The 7,234-nt window shown below is 53.8% G+C and overlaps 1 pseudogene; it reads right to left on the bottom strand.

Moving 5' to 3' along the window:
• Nucleotides 1–3,316: 3,316 nt before the first annotated feature.
• On the bottom strand, nt 3,317–4,764 carry LOC138847899 (nucleus accumbens-associated protein 1 pseudogene; annotated as a pseudogene).
• Nucleotides 4,765–7,234: the final 2,470 nt, after the last annotated feature.

Here is a 7,234-nt window from a genome sequence, read left to right as displayed (position 1 = left end):
AATTCTATTTATGAACAAATATTTTATATAAATCTCCTCTAACCTCTGCAATAACCCTCTGGAGAGAGTGTTTTTTATCTTCCTTTCCAAATGAGGAAACTAAGGTTCAGAAAAAAACTAAATAATTGGTGGAGAGAAAAAAGGAATGAGAATTAGAAAACACACCTCCCTTGAATAAGTTGGAAGACAAGAGACACTAGAAGGACACATGATACTCCAGATATTATGGGCAAAATTGCTTCTAGCAACAAGGCAAGGTTGAAATCCGTGATTTCTTCCCCAAATGTTTCATTTTTGAGTACCACAATTAAGGACATAGAGATGAGTTTTCACCAGTTGCACTCAGAAGGTAGGTTAACAACAGCTGTTGTGAGGGTTCATAACCTGGGTCATTTAGGTGTACAAAAGCCTTGAATGGAATAGTTTAGAGGCATGGGCATTGAAGGGTTCCTTTTAAAGGCTGGAGTGCCATCTAGTGATGACTATTCTACCTCGCAGGCACTGGGTCCCTGAAAACAATCAGCACCAAGTTGGGAGAGGCACCCTATGTAGGTTTCATCTCTACACTAATGTTAATGGACCAGAGGCTGTCATGGAACCACTGTGTTGAGGACTCTGAACCTATCCCTCAGAAAGGAACACTGTGCCTGACTAAAAAGAACAGCCATGAGTGTCATCCCCATTTCTCAGGGAATCAAACTTTCACAGCAGCAACTGATGCCCTCCCCCTTAAGAATTCCTGCTTAGATAGCGCCATGTCCCGAAATAGTTTTCTCTGACACGGAAATGCACTAGACTATGCAATGAATCCTATAAATAGTAAGTACATGTAGCTGATGATTACAGAGGAATATCTATTTCTAATTATATTAAAGTAATATTTTCCAAAGATATGAACATAAATTTGTATGAGACTAGAATTTTTTTTTCTGTCACAAAGGCGTTTAGTTTATTCTATCACGGATACTCCGGGGTTCACATTTCCAGACGCCGCTCCTCCTTTACAGAAATTCAGGGAAGGGACAGCAGCTGGCCGCCTGGGGGGGGGGGGGGCTCCTGGGCTAAGGCACTGCCCTGTCTGGCTCTCCTGGTGGGAAGTTCCCTCCCCTGCATCCCCCCCCCCCGGCCTGCCCCCCCAGGCCCGGAAGCCAGGGGCCACCTCCTGGGGTCCCTGAAGACCACTGGGCTCTGCCACTTGGCCCTGGCACTGCAGAGTGCCCCCACCGCGGGAAAAGGTGGGGAGGGAGGAGAACCCCAGTTCCAGGGAGCCGGTGTGCCTACTCAGGCCTTGGAGGCCTGGACACACCTGGGCACACTCACTGTTCTCTGAGGGTCTGGCTGGAGTCCCCCGCCCACCCTCGGCCCCAGCTGCTTGCCAAGAGACCAGGATATTGTGCTTTGGGGTCAGCGCTGGGGCGGGGATGGGGTGGGGACTAAGGAGCTTGTGCTTTAGCAGGGGGTGCCGACCCCCCCCATACACACTCGGGGTGGCTGGGGGCTAAGGCACGGGCCAGGCTGAGACTCTCCCCCAAAGCAGGCTGGTGGTGACGCTGTTGGAAGGGTATAGTGTGGGGTGACCCCCTTTGGTCCTCCCCACCCCACACCGGAACCTCCCCTAAAATGCTCCACCTGGAAAGCGAGATTGTCGGGCACAAGGTGTACACAGAAGTCAGAGCCAGGGGGCAGAAAGGCTGGTAATGGGGGGGAGAAGGCGAGAGGTGTGGGGGTGGGGAAGAAGCCTCCGTGTGCACATGTGCACACACACTTACGCACACACACTCGTGTACACACACACTTGCCCTAGGCGAGAACGAAAGGAATGGTGAGAAAAAACTGCCAGTGGCCCAAGCAGACCCTGCTCTGGCCCTGGGGGAACCAGGCCCACCCAACCAGCCAAGGCCAGGGACCTCCCTTGAAATACAGCAGTGGGGGGAGGGGGGCAGAGAAGTTGAGGGAGGGAGGGAAGCAGGTCAGACCCATGGGTCCCGAGTCAGGAACACGCAGCCACACTCCACACACGCGCACGCGCACTCCGCTTGCCTGCCCAGCACACGTCCCCCCATATCCTGCCTTCCACAGTGCGCCCCCACCCCCACTGGGGACCTGCAGGTGGGCTGGTGGGGTCAGACCCAGTCCAGGTGGTTTGAAAAATAAAAGGAAATCTTACACTAAAATATTTCAGTAGCTAAAAAAATGTTCTGTACAAGGGTAGGGGCTGGGCCCTGTCCCGGTTGGGTGGGGGCGGCAGGGCAGGGGCGGGGGTGGGAAGCGGAGGAGAGGACAGCAGCCCCACCCCTCCCAGCCTGCTCCCCGCCCCCCATTCCAACCCCGGTCCCACTCTGCCTTTTACCTTCATTCAAGTTGCGCGGGCGCATGCACACACACACACACACACACTCACACACAAGAGGCTCCTTGGCTGAGGATCTCCCTCCCTGGGGCTCCAGGGGACACGGGCTGGAGGGGTGAGAGCAGGTGCTGGGCCACCACCCCCAGCCACCTTAGGCTGTTTGTGGCATTGCTCTGAGCCTGTTGGCTCGGCTGTACCACGGGCAGTACCCACGGCCTCGCCTGCCCCGGCCCCCAGGCGCAGGGACTGAAGAGGAGGCAGGTAGGCGCTTTGGAGGCCTGGAAGCACTGGGGGATGGGTGGGGGTGCGGAGGGGTCGTGAGCACCCCCATCCAGTCTCAGTGGAGGCTGAGGAAGGACTTCCACCAGGCAGGCCCCTGCCCCGTGCCCGGACTGGTGTGTGTGGGGGGGGGGCACAAAGCTTGGGGTGAGGGAAGGGGGGAGCCATGTGTGGAAGAAGGAAACCTGCCTGCCCCCCGCCCCTACCTGCCCGCCCTTGCCGGCCCTGCCCACCCTGGCCAGCAGCTCACACTGGGGAAGGGGCTGGGACAGGGGAGGGGGACCCAGGAACATGCAGTGACCCCTGCGGGGCCTGGGGAGGGACAGACAGTAGCTCCTGACCAAGGTGTGTGTGAGGACATGGGGGTGGGGGAGTGTGATGGCCCCCCCAGGTGGGGTAGGGGAGTGTGACGGACCCCCCTGGGTGGGTGGGGGAGTGTGACGGGCCCCCTGGGTGGGGTGGGGGAGTGTGACGGCCCACCGGGTGGAGTGGGGGAGTGTGACGGGCCCCCTGGGTGGAGTGGAGAAGTGTGACGGCCCACCGGGTGGAGTGGGGGAGTGTGACGGGCCCTCTGGGTGGGGTGGGGGAGTGTGATGGCCCACCCGGGTGGAGTGGGGGAGTGTGACGGCCCCCCCGGGTGGAGTGGGGAAGTGTGACGGCCCTCCCGGGTGCGGTGTGGGGGCGCGGTTACTGCAGGGCCTCGGCCGAGGGGCCACCTCGCCCCATAGCTGGCCGGCTGGAAGCTGTACTCCCCGCCCGCCACCTCCGGCTCCATCTTGCCCGAATCCCTGATGCAGGCGGTGTAGGGTCGCCCTCGGGTGAGCAGCTTCAGCTTGGGCATCCAGCTCTGGCGCAGGACCCGGCGCGCGTTGGGGCACACGCCGGCCGCGATGGCGTTCCTCTCGCTCTCTTTTAAGTTCCGGCAGTGGTTCTTGAGGGCATGGAGGGCGCGGCTGTCTAGTGGTTTGCCGGTGCCACAGCTGGGGGCCAGTGCATTCCCGTCAAAGGAGGAGGTGAGGAGCGGCCGCGGCAAGACCTGGTGCCGGGTTCCTGGGCTGCACCCTCGTGATGCACACCTTGGCACCTGCCACCAGCTCCGGCTTCTCGGAGGGGCCGCCTTCGTCCTGGAGCTTGGGGTGACAACGGGTACCGATCTGGTCGATGAGCTGGGCAGGGAGTGAAGCCAATCTTGCCGCACCCGGACCGGACTGTGGGTTCCGGGAGGGCCTCAACCTTCTCGGCTGTCGGGCCCACGTTCATCGCGCTGTGCACGGTGCACCTGTTGCAGATCTGCCGGCACTGCTCGTCCGAGCCTTCCTCCCCCGCGTCGTCCTCCTCGTGGTAGGAGTCGGGCTGTCGCTGGTGTAGACGCTCCAGGTGCCCGGGCTCCTGTGCTCCGACGTGCTGGGCCCGCTTCCCACGCCCGCAGCGGCCACCACCGCACCGCCGGCCAGCTGCCCTGCCCCACCCCCGTGTCCAAGGCAACCCCGGCGGGGACCTGCTGCAGGGGCTGCCGGTTGGCCACCAGGTCCAGCATGGAGAACTTGGCCATCTTGCGGCTACCGCCACTGCCGCCGCCACCCCCTGGCCTCCTTGGGGCTACCGTCTCACAGCCCTTTGGCCGCGGGCGTGCACTACAGCGAGTCCGACTTCTGCTGCTCCTTCCTGACCTCTGAGACCAGGGGCAGCGGCGAGCTGCAGGTGGGCCAGCCGGAAGTCTGCGCCACGGGGCTCTGCGGCTAGGACGAGGGCACCCCTAGGTGTGCAGGCCCTGCGAATCACTGCTCCAGGAGCTCACCTTCAGGAAGAACTCTGCGCCTTTCTCCAGGATCTCCTGGATCTGCAGGAAGCCCGCCGTGTCCGTGAGCAGGAACGGGTCCCACGTTCGTGCTCAGCGGCCCGTGTGGTGGAAGCTCAGGGTCTGCTGGAATGACTGCGGCTGCACGGCCGCCGGCAGCTCCACCACGGTGCTGCGGCTGCTGTTGAACAGGAGTAAGAGCTGCTGGCGGCCAGCACGGCCTGACCCCTGACCACCACCGACACGTCACAGGACAGCCCTGCAGCCGCTGTTCTCTGAGGCACTCCAAGATGCCGTGGCCGAAGTTGGGGATCTCCATCTGCAGGCTCTGCGCCATGGTGGGGCTGCGCCATGGCGACTGAGGCCTGGCCTGAGCCCTGGGCGCGACCCCTGTGCCGGGGCCTCGGCCTCCACCTCCATGGCCTCCATGGCCTCTGCCTCAACAGCAGCGGCAGAGGCGGTGGCCACTCACTGTTAAATTTAATTGTTTTAAAAAATGATGTACAGCCGGCGCCGCGGCTCAGTGGGCTAATCCTCCACCTGCGGTGCCGGCACCCCAGGTTCTAGTCTGCTACACGGGTCTGGGCGCTGGATTCTGTCCCGGTTGCTCCTCTTCCAGTCCGGCTCTCTGCTGTGGCCTGGGAGTGCTTTTTTCCCTCCATAATGAAACATCAGGGCACATCACTGACACATTTTAAATACATATAAAAACAGAATGCACAATTATCATCAGCCTAACACGAATATCTTCATATGTCTAGATGAAACATGTTCCCATATGAGGAGGCCCCACTGAAACAAAAGCAAAGAACACTTCCCTGCATGAGGACTGACTGCTAGAGTTACGATGATTTTTAGGTTAAGGTTTGAACTGAGAAATCCTGAGATTCCACCTCAATATCCACAAGGACATAAAGAACTGAATTTAAAAAAACCTGATGGACTGTCAGATATAATGCCTGATTTTCTGCAAAAACATATATTTTTCCTTCAAAACTAAAATTTAGCAGTCTCTAAAGTCACATTAAAGTAGGCAAATTCAATTATTCTTTCATAAAAGCAATCAAGAAAATGTGCATAAGTTTAACTTTATGGAATGTTTTACCTCATTTTTTAATTTCATAAAACTGTAATATATAATAGGTAATTCTGTTATTTTTTTAAAACAGGATCAACATTTAGGAATGAGGTGAGGAAGGACACTGTATCAGGAAATCTCTGTGAAATTATCTGAAGTGAATAATTTTTTTATTCTGTGGTCTACTGTGATTTCTTTTGATTTTTTTCTTGATTTACTTGAGAGACAGAGAGATATAGAGTGAAACAGAGATAGAAAAAGAGATATCCCATCCACTGGTCCATTCCCCAAATGGCTGCACAGCCAGGCCTGGACCAGCCCAAAGCTGGTAGCCAGGAATTCAATCCACAGCTCCAATATGGGTAGTAGGGACTCAAGTACTTTGGGCATCACCACTGTCTTCCAGGGTCCACCTTGGCTAGAAGCTGAAATCGGGAACTGGAGCTAGGGATCAAATTTAGGTACTCCAATGTGAGATGTAGGCATCTTAACCGATAGGCCAAATACTTGCCCCTAAAGGCATTTCTGATATCATCAATACATAAGGAAAAATTCCCTTCTTTGAGACGTTTCTCTGCATATCTTCCCCACTCTCTTCTTACTGCCATCCTACCTCATTTATGTTTGTATGTAGGATAACTGACATAAGCTTGATGTCTAGCTTTCTATAACAAGGTAAAGAATTGGCCACACAGTTTGTAATGTAAGCAGTACTGAAAAGGAAATACTTATACAGTCAAGAACAAATTTTTTTCCAACAATTTAAAAATAGGCATTTATTTAGTAAAATCCCAAGTCCTAATTAAAAGGTCCTTTTTATCTTTTTAAAAAATGGATTTATTTATTTGAAAGGTAGAGTCACAGACAGATAGGGAGATAGAGAGAGATCCTCTTTCCACCAGCTCACCTCCTAAATGGCCCCACTACCCAGGGCTGAGCAAGGCCAAAGCCAGGAGCTTGGAAATCCATCCATTCTCCCACATGAGTGGCAGGGGCCCAAGTACTTGGGCCATCCTCCACTGCTTTTTCTTCAGGCATTAGCAGGGAGCTGGATCAGAAGCAGAGCATCTGGGACTGAAACCTGCCCTTGTACAGGGTGCTGCTGTCAAAGGTGGTGGCTTAACCCATTGCACGAAGATGCTGGTCTCCATCTTATTTCTTAAAGCATGTTTTCCAACACTAGATGGACTTATGGAATATTATAAAAATAGAAATATATGTTTCTGTTAAATATTTTCTTTTTAAAGATGAAAATAAGTTACATTTTAAGTGAATCCATCATTCACTGTACAAGTTCTATACCACCACTATCCAACAAAATTTTCTGAGAACACAGAAATGTTCCATAACTAACTGTCCAAAATGGTAACCACTCATCACACATAGTAACTAAGAAGTTGAAATATGGCTAATGCAGTTGAAGAATTACATATTTTATTTTAACTAATTTAAGTCAAAATTCATATGGCTAATGGTTCCCATATTGGAAAGTGAAGCTCAAAATATTTTAACAATGATAATACACACACACACACACACAAACACACACTGGTTTTAAAGCAAAACTGTAAAGTTTCAAGGAATATAAAGATAAATCTACACATGATACATAATCATATGTAGTACAACTGGAGAAAGAAAACAAACATTAAAAGTAAAAAGGTTCAGACATTTGACCTGGTGGTTAAAAAGCCAGTTAACATGGCCACATCCCATATCAGTGTCTGAT

The sequence above is a fragment of the Oryctolagus cuniculus genome (genome assembly GCF_964237555.1).
Source record: "Oryctolagus cuniculus chromosome 17 unlocalized genomic scaffold, mOryCun1.1 SUPER_17_unloc_2, whole genome shotgun sequence".
NCBI classification, from domain to species: Eukaryota; Metazoa; Chordata; class Mammalia; order Lagomorpha; family Leporidae; genus Oryctolagus; species Oryctolagus cuniculus.
The sequence above is the reverse complement of the archived record's forward strand: the minus strand, read 5'-3'. Positions and strand labels throughout refer to the sequence as shown.